The sequence below is a fragment of the Aethalodelphis obliquidens genome, unplaced genomic scaffold, assembly GCF_003676395.1.
Source record: "Aethalodelphis obliquidens isolate GAN/ISIS:26980383/991018 unplaced genomic scaffold, ASM367639v1 scaffold39, whole genome shotgun sequence".
Taxonomy (NCBI): domain Eukaryota; kingdom Metazoa; phylum Chordata; class Mammalia; order Artiodactyla; family Delphinidae; genus Aethalodelphis; species Aethalodelphis obliquidens.
In genome coordinates this window covers 10442838-10460054 of record NW_020837983.1, presented here as the reverse complement: position 1 = coordinate 10460054, position 17217 = coordinate 10442838, and positions in this window count along the sequence as shown.

Genomic DNA, 17217 nt, shown 5'->3' with positions numbered 1-17217 from the left:
GTTTTGTTATTATATAAATAAGGGAGTTATGTACTAGTACATTAGTAGGATTTCTATAATGGTTGATAACTGTCGAGATTTTCCTCTTTGTACCTATATATTCTCTTTAACATTTTGTTCTAGCTCTGTCACACAAATTATGTATTGTATTTCCACATGAAACAAACTGCTTCAGTTGACTTGCTATACTCTATAACAACAGTGTTTTGTTTGAGGGGATCTGAGTTTATTTTAACCCTAGTGCTGGTCTGTCTATCCATTAGCTTATCTTGGTGCCTAGACTGAAAGGCAACCCTGGCAAGGCAACCTTCAGAGCAGGCCCCTACGTGGATAGCTGTCAATTCAAAAGTAAACACCTTTGAAAAACAACAAAGGCTATAGCTGATGCCAAAGGATTTATCTAAAGTCAGTCTCTTTGGCGTCTCTGGCCAGTTCTAGGTTGACTTCCTGCCTGGAAATAAGACAGGAAAGTGCTGGAATGGGTGCACGCCAAAAGGGCTGAGACCTGAAAGAAGTGGCACTCAATGAAACCATTAGAATCAGTGAGGGAGCTTTAGAAAACATATCACTGCTGGTCCCACTTTACACCAATTAAATTCTAAACCTCAGGGGTAGGGCAGGGGATGGCAGAGGGCAAGCAGCCATATTTTTTAAAATTAATTTTTATTGGAGTATAATTGATTTACAATGTTGTGTTAGTTTCTGCTGTACAGCAAAGTGAATCAGTTATACATATACATATATCCACTCTTTTTTAGATTCCTTTTCCATATAGGTCATTACAGAGTTTTGAGCAGAGTTCCCTGCAAGCAGCCATATTTTTAAAGCTCCCCAAATGCTGATAATGTGTAGCCAGGGTTGGAACCCCACTAGGGCTTCTGCTAATTTTCTTCTGCCACTGGGCAGGCCCTCCTCAGAAGAGAGGCTTCTGGGCAAGAACAGAGGAAAGGCGAAAAGAAGACCTTGCCTAAGAACCTGCTCATCATTGCAGCCACTTCAGGCGTTGGCCAGGCCTTACCCTCTGCTCAGCACTGGGTAGAAACCAAGTGGGAGGAGACAAGAAGATTGTGATTAGCATCACCTGCCTTCACAGAGCTTTCAGAACGGTTGGGGAGTCAATATTAGCACACAAGAAATGGTCGCAGAACTGTGAAGCATTACTTTGTGGCTGTGATTGAAGGGGCATGCTCTGAGAGTTCAGCCAAGGGTGAGGTGAAGGTCAACACAGAGGAGACAGAAACCTCCTGAGGATGAATCAGATCTGGGCACAAAGGGAGCCTGGGGAAGGCAGTTACAAGAACAGTGAACAGAACGAACAAAGAAAGGGCGTGGGGTGGCACAAACAGTGATGAGACCACTCTATCGAGGATGCAGGATATTCCTGGGGAGTAGTAGGAAATGCACTTGGATGATTTAAGTAGACTGGGGCCAAATTTTAGAGGGCTGGTGTATTAGCCTGAGTCATTTAAGTGTCATGAAATAGGAATGCTGTCCTGGGGTCTTCAGTAATAATAGGCAGTGTTTCTGAGTAATCTAACAGAATATTGGAGGAGACTAGAGATAGCAAGACTGAGTAATATTGATTGTTTCAATAATCCCAGTGTGGAAAAGAAAACCCTGAAGGCCTATCGGTTATCATAGAAACAGATGAAGAGTAAATCCTAGAAATAGCTGTACGTTCCTTTTGTATGTGCTTATTTTGATTTTTATCAGATTATATAATATATGTACATTACAAAATTTCAGAAATCACAGAAAAGTAAAAAGGAGAAAAATGCATAATGTCTCTAAATACAAGCAACCACTGCTTTGACATATTTTTTCCAGTTTTTCATTTATTTTTATGTGGTTGTGATCTCACTGTCTAAGCAATTTTGTATCCCATCTTTTTTTTTGTTTTTTCTTTTTGCGATACGCGGGCCTCTCACTGTTGTGGCCTCTCCCGCTGCGGAGCACAGGCTCCGCGGCCGCGCAGGCTCCGTGGCCATGGCTCACAGGCCTAGCTGCTCTGCGGCATGTGGGATCTTCCCGGACCGGGGCACGAACCCATATCCCCTGCATCGGCAGGCAGACTCTCTACCACTGCGCCATCAGAGAAGCCCTGTATCCCATCTTTAATATAATATGTGTGAGAATTTTTCTACATACTTAATAGCTTTAAACTTTATTATTACATTAGCTGTGTTGTCTCTATTGGTATGGATGCACTGTGATTTATTTGTAGGACAATAGATTTCAAATTTCTTTCAGTTCTTCCCCTGTTAAAACAGTGCTGAGGACTTCCCTGGTGGCGTAGTGGTTAAGAATCCGCTTGTCAGTGCAGGACACCTGGGTTCGAGCCCTGGTCCAGGAAGATCCCACATGCCGCGGAGCATCTAAGCCCGTGCGCCACAACTACTGAGCCTGCTCTCAAGAGCCCACGAGCCACAACTACAGAAGCCCGCGCACCTAGAGCCCGTGCTCCGCAACAAGAGAAGCCACCACAATGAGAAGCCCACGCACCACAATGAAGAGTAGCCCCCCGCTGGTCACAACTAGAGAAAGCCCATGCACAGCAACAAAGACCCAACACAGCCAAAAATAAATAAATAAATTTATAAAATAAAAAAAAAAACAGTGCTGAGTAGAAGTATATCTCTATATATTAAATGTGCCCATCTTGGTTGTTATATCCATAAGATAAATTCCTAGATATGCCATTACTGAATAAAATTTTTTTTTAATTTAAAGCTCTTGCTACTTACTGAGAATTTGCATTTCAAAGTATTGAATTAATTTGCACTCCTGCCAACAGAATATAGCAATGCTGTTTTCACTCTAATTATCTTTCCTAATTTGCTAGAGTAAAAAAATGAAATCTAATTTGTATTGTTTTAATTTGTGAGGTCGAACTTTTTATGTGTCTATTAACCACTTGTATGAATGATTTGTCCATTCTCTTTTCCCATCTAGAAATAGTAAGAACAAACAAATTTTAGAATTAGTAATATACTGAGGATGAAAAAGAGAGGAGATTCAAAGTTCTTGGCCAAAATAAACAAGAGAAAGCAAAAAAATAAATAAACAAAATGAAAGGTCAGATAGCAATCTAGAAAAAAATTGCAACACATATGGCAGAAAAAAGTCTGCTTTCCAAAAAATAGAAAGAGCTTATACCAATCAACAGGTCAACAATCTAATAGAAAAATGGGCAAAGGACATGACAAGTAGTTCTAGAAAAGGAAATACAAGTGGATTTTAAACGCAAACTGATACTCAGCCTCACTCCCAATAAAATATGCAAGTTAAAACGAAAATGAGATGGCATTTTCACTTAGATTTGCAAAGACCAAAATGTTTAATAACAGACTTTCTCAAGGAGTTGTTGGAAAACAGGCACTCATCCATGGTTGATACACTGTTAATTTATGTGATCACTTTGGGGGATAATTAGATAATAGATATCAATGTGGAAAGTAGACATATCCTTTGACCAACAATTCTACTTTTGGAATTTATCCTACAGATAATTCACAATTTGCACAAAATACTATATAACCCAGATAATCATTGCAAATTTGTTTATAGGAGCATAATATTGGAAACAACCTAAGATACGTCAATAGAAGATTATTTAAGTAATGCATGGTGTATCTGTACAGTTGAATATTATGCATCCATTAAAAAGAACAGTGTGCCTTTGTGGGTACTGATATAGCATTTCTCCAAGGTATTTTGTTGAAAAAAAAAGTAAGGTGCAAAGACTACCACTCTGTAAAAGGGGTGAGGGTGGGCAGGATAGATATTCATTTGCTTGTATGTGCACAAACTTGTTTTGCATTGATACATGAGACACTGACAATAATAGTTGCATGGGGGAGGGGCATTGTGGGAACTGAAGGGCAGAGGTTTACAAAGAGAATTTTCGCTCTATCCTTATGTTCCTTTTGAATTTTGTGTCATATATCTACAATGGGAAAATGTGACTGTTAAGAGTATGGCTTTTCTACATTGTGTAAAACCAAGGTTCAAAAAGGCAGCTGCTTGGATTCTCTCCAAGTTGTGATTTGGAGTAAACTGTATTGTTAGCATTCTACCCTGGACTGTAAGCCCAAGTTTGCAGTGGCTCTCAACGTTGACTTCCCTGTTGAATCACCAGCATCTAACCCAGATGAGAGGTGTTTAATAAACATGTCTTAGATGAGTTCCAGGATTCTAATCTAAAGAACAGAAAAATGAAGCTGCCATAGAAAGAAACAGGTCAATGTGAAAGGAAGAGTCAGAGACAAAGGCATTTAGGAGTGTAAAGAAGATACCTTGCAAAAATGTTGCAAGGTTATCAGACTTCAGAAGGAGTGGGTCAGTGCCAGCCTGCTCCTCCTGTACCAGCGCTGTTGTCCACAGCAATGTCAAAGCTGTGGCGAGGAAGCTGGAGAGGTGGGCAGGGCCGAATTGTGACGGACCCTAGACAGGATGCAATGGAGTGAGCAGAATGAATGACAGAAGTCAGAAAGAAATTGAAAGCCCAGACATATTGTTCAGACTACTTTGGCTTCAAGAAACAGATCAAAACCAAAGAGGGACTTTATTGGCTTGTGTAACTGGGAAGTCCAGAGATTTGACAGTATCGGTTAAGATATTCTTTCTTTCTCCACCCAGCACACCCACTTTTCTGTGCTGGATTTATTCTCTTGTAGACTCTTTACATGTGCTGGCTTCTGACAACTCCAGTTTTATAATTAACCGGTAGGTGGTCCCAGTAGTTCCTAACAGTTCTAGTAAAATCTTAGAAATGATACTTATTGGACAACTTGAATCGCATGCCCATCCCTGAAATAATCCTGTTCAAACTACTAGAAGACCAGGCAAGTGTCATAGATCACCGCTAAAGGGTTAACACCACTTTAATCTTATGAACCAAGAGTGAGGGAGGGGTAGTCCTCCAAAGAAATCAGGATGCTGTTTCCAAACACAAAGTGCTGAACAAGTAAAAACAATAATAGCACTCCACTCTAAGCAAAAACAAAAGATCAAATGAATATTTTTCCATTCTTTAATAATAAAAATTGGAAAGCATCTTTGGAGGGAGAAAAAGTCAAGATGCTAGAGATGGTGGGAGAAATTGTGGGAGCAAACTCCGGAAGAAATGGGAAGTGAGGGTGTTCAGATGGAAACACTGGTGGTAGAAAATAATTATGGACTCATAGGGCTGGGAAGGATCATGGAGGCCACCTAATGCAGCTCCCTTTCTTCTGTTCTGCGAGCCTCCACACATGAATTAGGCTCCCTTACAGGACCATTCGAACTCTACTTGAACATATTCGTAATGGATAGCTCATGATTTCAGAAAGTATTTAATTTCATTGTCATACAGGTTTGATTCTTTAAAATGTCTGCTTTTCATTGAGCTGAAATCTAGTTCTCAGTTTGCCCTCTGGGTTAACAAACCTCAAGGCTACTCTTTTCATCAGACGATCCTTTAAGAGTTGGAAGACACTTACATTCCTTCCCCAGTCTTTTCCCTTTCAGCCAAGCACAACCAGTTCTTTTGACCACATATCAGGCAACGTGGTTTCCAGCTTTTTCTACAGCCTAATTGTCTTTCTCTGGATTCACACTGATTTATATGTGTCTCTCTATGTCTTTATCTTTATTGCCTCCCTTTATCTGGACACTATACTTTACTAATGCAACTTAAGATTTCATTGGCTTTTTTTGCAACACTGCACAAACTCTCCCATTTTGAGCTTGTTACCAGTAAAATCCCCAGGTCTTTTTTCTCATGAATTGTTGCCAAGTCAGGTTTTGTAACTATGCAAGTGGTATTTTTTTTTGAGCCAGAAGAATGGAACTTCCTAATTTTTTCTTTTCAGTCTCTTCTTGTTGTTTCTTTCAGACTCCACCCTGTTACTTCCCTGCCAAAATGGGACTCTTTATAACCGGGTGGTATAAGGCCTATAGACCTTGCTTCAAAAGAATAACCCTCTGGCGTTCCATTAACCCAACAGGTCTTTTGGCTTATGCGTGGGTCAGTTCTCATGCCTGATTCCTAAATAATCTGATAATCTGGTTTCTATTCTTTGCTGATGCCTTGGTCATATGTTGCACCACTAATAAGTGGGCAGCCTTTCCAGCCCATAGCTTGTGTGTGTGTGTGTGTGTGTGTGTGTGTGTGTGTGTGTGTGTGTGTAACAGTTGATGAGCTTTGACCTGTGTTTCAGGTCAGTCAGCTTTGTTCCAGCTGTTCTAGATAAGCAGACACCAGTGCCTATAAGCTGTCCCCTCCCCGACACCCATGGCCAATGAAACAGTAGCAGCCAGGTCAGCTCCAGAAAGATTTAGAATTAGTCACATCTGGCCTGTGCTTTAAAGCAGAGTTGTGAGAGGCCTAACTAACCATCACGCTGTAGCCAAACTGTCTGATGAGTCTTTGTTCGACCAAAGTCCCAGATTCCTAGATGTCCCCCCACCCTGCCCCAGTCCTTATTGGAACTAAAGCCCTCTTTACTTTTGCTGTGTCATCTAAGGTTCAGATTCCGTTATGAATCCCTCATCTGGTTCATAGAAGACACTTTTCAAGGAACGATACATCTGCCCCCAGAATTTGGAAAGGCCTCCTTGATCTAAGATTTGCTCACCACTTATTTTCTGAAGAAGCTAATATCTAGAAGGCTTTTCCTACACATCACCCCAGGCCCCCCGGACTAGACCCTTTGCATATAGACCCTCCAAAGTGAGCTAGCATTCACCTTGCTCCTTGGACTTGATGATTTTGACTGCTGACCTCTCCCTGATAGAGGCTAGCTTGCCTCTATCAGGGAGAGGTTTAATTCATCTCCACTGCTTTAATTCATCTCCACGTTTGCTTTAATTCATCTCCACTGCTCTCTCAGCCTCAATACCACCCTCCTATCAGCTTGAGCCTGCTTCTGCACCAGGAGGTGCTAAGTACTTGAGGCTCTGGGAAAGTGCCAATTATGATAACTAAAGAAAATGTGCAACTGTGACACTGAGGGTGTGGTCAAAAGTGGAGCCTCTTCTCTGACCCAAAGAAGGAGGGGGTACATTGTGCCAGGGGTAGATACCAGCTGCCCTTTCATCCTGTCTCCTGTAATGCATGCATTCAAGACCCAGTGCAGTCACCCTTAAAGCAGAAGGACTGAGGTCTCAGACTTTCACTACAGTATAGGATTCACACCTCAAACATTTGAAGGGCCTACCTGTTCGCTAGGATTTAGTTCTCAGTTTTCCCACAAATCTCTATAATAGCTCATTGTCAGACTGTATCAACAGCAATAAAGAGATGATATATTTGTGCTTCTGGCTCACATATTCTGTGTCCCTGATGAAGAAATGCTGGCTTGAAGAGCAATGGTAAAGCAAAACCATCAGTGATGCTCTCATCACCTTTCCAAACTTGTTTCGTGTGATGCTCTTTTCGTATTACTTTAAAAAGAGGAACCAGATGTTTTCCTAAGGGGAAATTTCTAACACCTTCTTTCTGAAAAATAAGTCACTGGAATTGAGAGACCATACACTCGGGATTTTCTAGGTTATGACCACAATAAAGTAATGGATGACATCACCTATAGGAGAGAGGTTTTCATGAATCAATGCAGTAAATAGAGTATAAGAAGTAATTACTAAATCTAACAGGAAATTTTCTAGTTCCTAGATACTGGAACAATCTTCCTTACCAATCCAAAATTAGTAGATCAGAAAATTCAAATAATTTTTCTTTATAGTTGCTAGCCAGTCTAAGATTAAAACTGAAAAACCAAGCTTAGATGTGTGTGATTTTTTCAGAGCAAAATAGAAAGTACCTGGAAGGCAATCCAAATAAAATTATTTAAAAAGAAGTAATGCTGACATATCTGCCGAGGAACTGTTCACCAGAATGTTTAGACCAGGTCCAAGAATGTCAATCCCCTGGCTCCTATTCTGATTGTTTTGGGACAGAACACAAATTTCAAAAGGAAAAAACACAAGATAGCATTCAAAGAAACTCTGCCAATCCTGAATTTGAAGATATTAGCAAATGTATTCAGTGTGTTTTCATCAAAGTACAGCTTTGATTTAATACAGACTGTTTAAAGGATTTAAGAGAAATATCATTTATTTCAGAATAAAAACTAATGAGAATGATAGGGAGTAAGGTCTTAGAAGAAGGAAGAAGGGAATGAATTCAAGGACTCATGGGAAAGGATGTAAGATTGGCTCGTCTTCTGAGACAGGAGGAAAAATAAGAAATACTTGAGTAAGAGACAGAGAGAGATGACACAGAGAAAGGGAAGATGAGAGGGTTGATGATTCCCTAAAGGCCTGGATGTTTCCAGTAAAGCAATAAGGGCAGGAAGCTACCTTTTTCCCTCGCTAGACTGTAAGATCTGTTAGGGCAGGGACAGGATCTGTTTTGTCCCCTACCGTATTACCCTGTCACTTAGCACAGTGCATGGCACATTGTTGATTCTCAATTAGTATTCGTTGAATAAAATGAATGAAAGAGTGTGGGCACTAGGGACTTAGAAGAGTGGGACATGCTGGGAATGGCTATGTTAGGAATCAACCAGAAATGAATAATGTGGTTGCTAATCTGAGGTTAGGTGGTATGCATTTAAATTGAATCAGCATTTCTCTGAAATTCAGAAGCAAGAACAGAAAAGCAGACAGACGGGAACTGGCGTAACAAGAGAACAGAATGGAAAAAGGATAAGAGGGTCTAGTATGCCTGCGAGAGTGCTGAAGGTCAGGCTGAAAATGGGGTCAAGGATGGGGACAGACTGAAAGCAACAATAGATTGCCAAGGTCACGAGATTACAAATACTTCTGAGTGCTTTAGGCAAAGAGCCCCTTTAAAACACCAGTGTAGCATATAGCTTTGTAACAGGCTGAGCATCCAGTTCAAATTTTTACTCTAAATTCTGTGAATATTCAGACATGAATTGTATCTTATAGCCCAAATTCTTGTAGCCCAGTGTGTTAATTAAATGAATAAAAAAGGGAGGAGAAAAAGAAAGAAGACATGATTGACATGTGTTATGTCTATTAAAATTATGAGCTACTCAGATTTTTTGTGTCTATAAGTGTATAGAAGTATTTGGGGGTGTATGTGTAATACTATTCACAAATACACATTCCATCATAAACATCCCTAGATATTTTCTGCAGTATTGGGGTTGATAGCAATGATTGGAAAATCTGTCAATTAATTGAGTTCTGCTCTATCTTCTGTGTGGTAGGATGGAGCCAAGATCTGGTAAATACTGGGCTTGAAGACCCAGGGGACAGGCTGGAGATTTGGAATTGCTGAGGACAGAGAACCAGAACCAAATTCCTTGTCCAGAGCCCAGTTACTGAAAGGAAAGGGCCTAGAAATGACAGTTTCACCAGGATCAAAGACCGTGGCACCAGCCAGGTCAAACAGAGGGACAAATTGGCAGGTACCATATAGAAAGTCAAAATCCAGAATTACTATGTATTTGCCTCTTTGGAAGGCCCCAACGTCAAACCCTTTGCTAAAACCCGTCAGCTGTTTAAGTTCTCTGCCTTCAGTATCAAACATATCAATATTTTCCCTTCTAGGATTTTCTATTTAAAAGGTGAATCTTGGGCTTCCCTGATGGCGTAGTGGTTGGGAGTCCGCCTGCTGATGCAGGGGACACGGGTTTGTGCCCTGGTCCGGGAAGATCCCACATGCCGCGGAGCGGCTGGGCCCATGAGCCATGGTCGCTGAGCCTGCGCGTCCGGAGCCTGTGCTCTGCAACGGGAGAGGCCGCAACAGTGAGAGGCCCGTGTACCGCAAAAAAAAAAAAAAAAAAAAGGTGAATCTTTGGAATTAATTTTCTTATCACCTCTTCTTGAAATTATATTATAAATTCTTTTAATTTTGTTCATGTCATTTCTTCTGCAAATACATGTACTCATATACTTAGGATTATCAGGCTGGAAATCCTTCACTTGTGAAATATCAATGCAAAGGTACATTAGAAGCCTAATTAAGAGAAACAGTGACTCATTGTCAGATGGGAGTGAGGTGGGAGAAGAGAATGAAAGGAACTTCCACTCTCCTCCAGATATCCTAAGTCTTCAAAACTTAGGAAAGTTTTGAATGTTTCAACGTTTCAAGGGAATCCATTGTTCATTCAAAAGGAAAACAAAAACTCTACACTTGTTTTCCTATTGGGTCTATAAATCAGTAAAATATTAAGGTGGAAACAAAAGAAATACCTCTTTGCAATTGATCATCTACTTCAGTCATACAAGTCCTTGTATTTGATTGTGTTGCAGATTTATGCTTCTAAAAATAGTATGTCTCAAGTATTCTTTCTAAATCCCAAAGTGCTTGCTACTAAATTATTTTTCCTCTATTCAATGCTGAATCACAGAGAAGATAATTTAAACGATCTCATGTGATGTATGGAACCAACATTGTACAAAATCTGGATCGGGCACCCTCCTGTTCTCGGTAAAAAATGAATTATCATACAACTTTAGTGTGTGGGAATTTTTATTTGAACAAAGCCATCTCAAAATCACTGCACTGTAGCAATTGTTTAGTTTCCCCCTCATGTCCTTGAGATATATTGTTTAAAATTTTTGCTTTTATCACAGGATATAAAACAATTTGAGATTGAATACAGATCTCTGGCCCTGAGACTTCAGATATTTTTCTCCCTCGCTCAGTTATCCAACTGGTTTCAAATCTTATTCTCTTTGATCATGGACAAGAATGTTGGCTTGGCACAGTTATTTTCGCTCCAGACTTGTGTTTTTTGGTGTTTTTTTTTTGCCAACTCCCAAGTATGAATTTCAACAAGTTAACAAAGTTAAATTCTCCCCTCTAGCCCTAAATGTCAGTTGATGCATTCAAGGTATGACATGTCATCTCTTGTCCATCTTTTTATATCGTATAGACTTTTCAATTAGCCATTTTGAATTCCAGCCACATTTGCTAGGAAATAACTGTTTAAATACGTCCTCTCCTAACACATTTCTGATGGGATTCCCCTGGCAAAGGTAGATGGGATTTTTAAAATTGGAACCATACTAGAAACAGAATTGTTTTTGGTAATTGCTGATGAGTTTCCTGGCTAGCATACATGGAGCTAAAGTGACAGTTCCATTGAACAGCATGGATGGCAGAAAAGGGTGAAAGATGGCACCTGCAGAACAGCTGTCCACTCCCAGTAGGGCTTCGTTCGGACTTAGTTGTCTCTCCCCAGTGTTTTCTCCCTGCTTAAATGTTTTGTATCTTCTTACTGTTTCAGTGCTGAGATTCTGCCAAAAATACTAAACACGATTTGAAAGGAAAAGAAAAACATAGAGATAAAACTTCCCAACATGGTATTACAGGGAGGAATAACATTTTCTTTCTTCCTTACAATTCTATTTTCCTACGACAGACTATCTTCAATAAAAGCCACTGAATCCAATATCCACTCATCTTAAAATAATACTATTGATAACAGCTAATATTTACTGAGCTATTACTAAGTGCCAGGTACAGTGCTAAATGCTTTACCTTTATTATTTCATCTAATGCTCCCAGAAACTCTAACAGGGAGATATTTTTATTACCCTCATTATAAAGATGAAACAGATATAATGGAACCTTGATCTATGAGCATTTATCTGCCTGTACTAGTAATTTTAGACCTTTTATTGGAAGGTCTCTGAGAATCCAAGTGCACACATGTATTTTTTCACCCACTGAATATGAATACCTACAAGTATAATCAAAGTGGAAGGGGGCCACAAGATGGGTTATAGTATTTTTAAATCTTTAAAAGAGTATCTTTAGTAATTCTGCTTCTACGTATATACCCCAGAGAAACTCTCCCATTATACCAAAAGAGATATGTATAAGAATGCTCATTTATATAGCAGTTAAAATGAATAAACTAGATTTTCATGTATCGACATGGATAGATCTTGAAAACAATGTTGTGTAGGGAAAAAAAAGACTATAGAATGATATGAATTTATAATATCATTTATGTAAAAAATATAATATCATTTAGTAAAACTGATGTTTGGAACATAAAACAACAGAATATGTTATTTGGAAATAAGCATTTTTATAGTAAAAGGATAAAAATGTGAGCCAGAAAGGTAGAACTTTCAGGATAACAGTTACCTTGGGAGGAAAGGAGTAGGATGGGGGGAAGGGACAAAGTAGGCTTCAACTCTTTGTCTCATTTCTTTTGCTATAGAAAATAATACAAATATGAGAATATGTTAACATTTGTTCTGTCAAGAACTACATGAGTCTGCTACCTTATTTTCAGAAAAATTTTTATATTTTAAAAATAATTCCATCTTAAGAAACACAAATAGGTATATTCACGCTGGAAAAGGGCAGGGATCACTATACAGAACATTATCTCCATAATTTGGGGGTAAAATTTTTCTGAAGCAGATTTGACTAGGTGCCCAATTTATTTATAAAATAACTCAGTGTACCATCCATAGAACAGCTAGCTTTGAGTCTTATAAATTCAGTGCAACCTCCAAACTAAACTAGTTATAAAATGTATTCTTCAGTAATTTCATTAAGGTGAATTTTGTGGTTTCATATTAGCTGCAAACCTCAAGGAGCCAGCCCGCAAGATCCCTGCAATATTATCAAGGCCAACAGAAAGAACAGTTGTCTGGGGACTGTTATGGGCCACACGCTTCTGGCCAAAGACTCCTCTTCGTGGGTCATCATTATTACCTGGACTGTACATCCCCAAATCTGACTCCCTGGCCACCCCTCTTCCTTTCCCTTTCTTCATCTCCAACAGCACAGGATTTCACTGTGAAGGTAAGCACTCCTGATTGCTATCTAACTAGGCCATGTGGTTTCGCTAGTGAGCGTTCTTCATTACATGATTTGGTATGAGGTTCTGGGTCATAGCTAAAAATATTTCAGCTTGAAAATTAATCTAATCTCTTGTTTGTTTCCTTTTGTTTGGAATATTTTCGCTTTTTAGACAATAATGTAGTTGAAGAATGCTATACCCAGCATTACTTAAAGTGCTATTTATTTGTTAACATTATATTTTGTAAGTGAGAAAAGTATTCCTCGTGTACATTTAAAAATAATCCCCTTCAGTTATATAACTAGCAATCAGTACCAGTTTGTTTGTGGGCATGTGTTCATATATATTTTTTATACCTGCCTTGTTTCAAATAGCATAAAAGCTGGGTTACAGATATAGATAGATAGATAGATAGATAGAGATATAAATAACACCAGAAAAATTAAATCTGAATTCAGTGAAGACATGGAAACAGAGGATTTAATTCAGGAGTTAAGTATGTAAAGTGCATCCTGTTCAATATTATACACAGGCCGGAAGGATGCCTCATACGTGGCTCTAAGCTTCCTCGCAGCCAAGGAAAATACTGTCAGTCCCACAATTGGCTATCCAGAAAACAAAACAAATGGGGATAATACACAAGGGAAACACAACTATACCAGGTGCGAAAACTAAAGAAAAACATTTTCCAGATATTGTTACAGTAAATATAGCAATAAATTTCATGGTGCTTTCTTATAAATCCTTTACTATAGGCCCAAAGTATGATACCAAAGTAAGTTCATTAAGAAATCAGAGGGAAGAAAGGAACCACGGCATGGTATTGGAGGCTGGGAAGGTAGGAAGGGGGTAGCATAGGCACAATCCAGGGGCTATGGCATTGCAACTGTTGGTCTTGACATGAGGCTCATTACCAGGATGACCATATAATTTATTGTCTAACCCAGGCCCCTTTGAGAGTGAAAGGTGGTACTATTGGGACTTCCTTGGTGGTCCAGTGGTTAAGACTCCACGTTTCCACAGCAGGGGGCACGAGTTCGATCCCTGGTTGGGGAACTAAGATCCTGCATGTCCTGCAGCATGGCCAAAAAAAAAGGAAAGGTGGTACTATTAATTAAGCCCACACACAGGTATAAGCCTGGAGTGTCCTGAGCCACCTGGGACATACAGTTACACTAAGTCCTTGTTCCTCACCCAGTGACATCCTGCTCCCATTGCAGCCCACCACTGTGGACCTTGTCAGCCGAACTCATTCTGTCCAACCTGGAGTGAGTCTAACCAGCTCTAGTTATAGGCGACTCTGGGGGTTTCTGGCCCAGGTCACCAGCATGGGGTTGGCTTGCTCATGAGTCAGCCAAAGAGGGAAGGTAATCAAGAAAGACTGGAGTAAGCAACGGGCAATGTCATAATGGCTGAAGCACTTAAGCTATAGTTCTCAAACATGTGGTATGAATTACCCAGGAATCTATCTCAGTAAGCACCCCAGGTGATTCTAGCAATGATGCTTCTAGCCTAGGCTTTGAGAAATACCACCCTAAAGGCTTATTAAATAGCCCTTCAGGGAGTCTAACCTTCCTACAAGGAAGAGTACCTTGGGTGGGCTTTGGGGAGGATACAGTGCCAGTTCCCTGTGCAAGGTCAGAGCAGTGGGATAGGTGGATCAGAGGCGCTCAGCGTTCAGCTACCTGAATGACTTTTCCATTGAGAGGCCTAGGTTCTCAATTTGGAAGAGAAAAGGTCTCTCCTCTCCGGATTCTCTATATGGTCCTAACAATTAAGAGAACCACTCAAGCCGGGACACAGACGACCCCAATTTTTAAATCCTAGATGGAATATCTCCCACTCTAGTGAGTTTCCCTTTACCTAGAAATAGTAGCTAACATTTACTGATGATTTGCTACATGCCAAGCCTAAGTGTCGTATCTGCATTTACTCATTTAGTCCTGAGAACAACCCAATGGGGGAGGTACTGTTTTCACCCCCATTTGATGGTGGGGCATGTTGAGCACACCCAAGGGGAAATGTACACAGTGTGGTCTCTGTCTGAGGCACCCTTGTGGTAATGCAGGCCACAACCTTCACAGTCTTACACACTGGGCCCAACGTTGTGGGTCATAGAAGTTTGGTAAATTTCCCAAGGTCCCACAGCTAGAACCCAGGTTCTGAAATCTCATAGATGAGAAAAAGGAGGGAACTGGCTAAGAAGACATTTCTATGACCTGCCAGGAAGGGAACTGGACCAATTTGGGAATCAATATATGTAATCACAAAAGGATAGGTAAGAGTGAGCAGTTAGGAAGTAGCACATTCCAGTGAACCAATTGTGGCAACTGAGAATCTCCCAAGTCTTCCTGGATGAGGTCCCAAGACTGCCTCCCCAAACCGTGTTAAATGATGATGGTGGAAAAAAAAAAACCTAAGCTCCCCTTCCTGGTTGCATATTTTCCAATGAAGTGACCCTAAGGCTGAGCTTCTTGCTTCCAATGTCCTGTCCAGTGTTCCTACAACATGTTTTTATCACACTTTTGGCCCTTGTATTAGAGTGATTTTCTATGTGTCTGTTTCCTTGCCAAGTTTACAAGCTTCTTGAAAGCAGGGACAATACTTTACCATATTTGTATCTCTCATTGCCCAGGGAAGGCATGCCATATGTGCATGGCTAGGCATCTTTGATTTCTTCCTTCTTCTCTTCCTTATGTGTCAGGATTAAGCTACCTGACTTCAAAGTGTAGTGGAAAAGACCTACAAAAATAATGAAGTGCTTTACACAGAAAATTATAGATAGGCACAGGATTGCTGTGGAGCCAGAAAAGATGGGCTCAGCTTAGCCTGTGAGGGCCAGCGAAGGTTGATAAATTGAGCTAGACAGAGAGAAGGGAGGGGGCGCTCTAGGCAGAGTAGATGGCATGTGCAAAGAAAAGAAGATGCTCATGTGTGAGAGAGAGAGAAAAGAAGGAGAGGAAGGGAGAAAGGAGAGAGGATTTGTGGTACTGCAAGCAGCTTTGTGTGGTTGAAGAAGTTTTCACTTTGACTGTGTCGCCAATGGAGGGGGCTGGGGTGGGGATGGGAGAAGAGTAGGAGCTCTGGAGCCAGACAGCCTGCATGGTCCAAATCCCCGCTCTGCCACTTACCAGCTATGTAACTTTGTGCAAATGACAACCTCTCAAGCCTCAGATCCTCATTTGTTAATGGGATAATAATAGCACCTACCTTTTGGGACTCATAATTAAATGGCCTAATACTTATAAAGCACTTAAAACAGTGCCTGTCATATAATGTGATTCAATAGAGAGTAGTTATTATTGTAACCCCATTGCTCTCTTTCTCTCATTCCCTACTTTTACTCCATTCCAAGTAAGTCTTATCAATTCTTCCTCTAAAACAAATACCAAGACCATCCTCTTTTGTCACCACCTTGGTCCAAAGAACTATGATTTCTTTCCTGGATTCTTATAGTAGCCTCCTAACTGCTCTCCCTGTTTCTATTCTTGCTCTGTTACAATCTGATCCACAAAACAATTAGAGTAATCCTTTTCAAAGGTAAATTGGGTGTCACTCCACTTAAAAATCTATTGTTTCTCATCACACATCATCCCAACCATTTAGAATTCTTATCATGACCTTAAAAGGTCGTAAATAGGGCTTCCCTGGTGGCGCAGTGGTTGAGAGTCCGCCTGCCGATGCAGGGGACACGGGTTCGTGCCCCGGTCCGGGAAGATCCCACATGCTGCGCGGAGTGGCTGGGCCCGTGAGCCATGGATGCTGAGCCTGCGCTTCGGAGCCTGTGGTCCGCAATGGGAGAGGCCACAACAGTGAGAGGCCCGCGTACTGAAAGAGAAAAAAAAAAGGTCTTAAATAATCTGGCTGCCTCTTACCTCTCTAAACCTACATCACATTCCCTCTTACTCACCATGCTTCAGCCTCTAGTTGCCTTGAACTTGGCAAGTTTGTCTTGCTAGAACCTTTGCATCTGCTGTTCTCTCTGCCTTCCCCACCCTGTAACTTGTTTGCCTCCTTCTTGTCTTGTACTGGGTTGGCCAAAAGGTTCATTTGGTTTTTTCCATAAGATGACTCTAGTAGCACTTAGTTGTCTTTAACTTCATTCGAAACAGTTTTGTTAGATTGTATGTGACAGCTGTCATATCAGCGTGCATTTCAAAAAAAGACATCAAAATTGGTGAATTTTTGTGTAGCCATTTTAATATTGAAAATGGAAGAAAAAAGCAACATTTTCAGCATATTATGCTCTAGTATTTCAAGAAAGGTAAAAATGCAGCTGAAATGCACAAAAAGATTTGTGCAGTGTATGAAGAAGGTGCTGTGACTGGTCGAACGTGTCAAAAGTGGTTTGCAAAGTTTCGTGCTGGAGATTTGCTGGACGATGCTCCACGGTCGGGTAGACCAGTTGAAGGTCACAGAAATCAAATCGAGACAC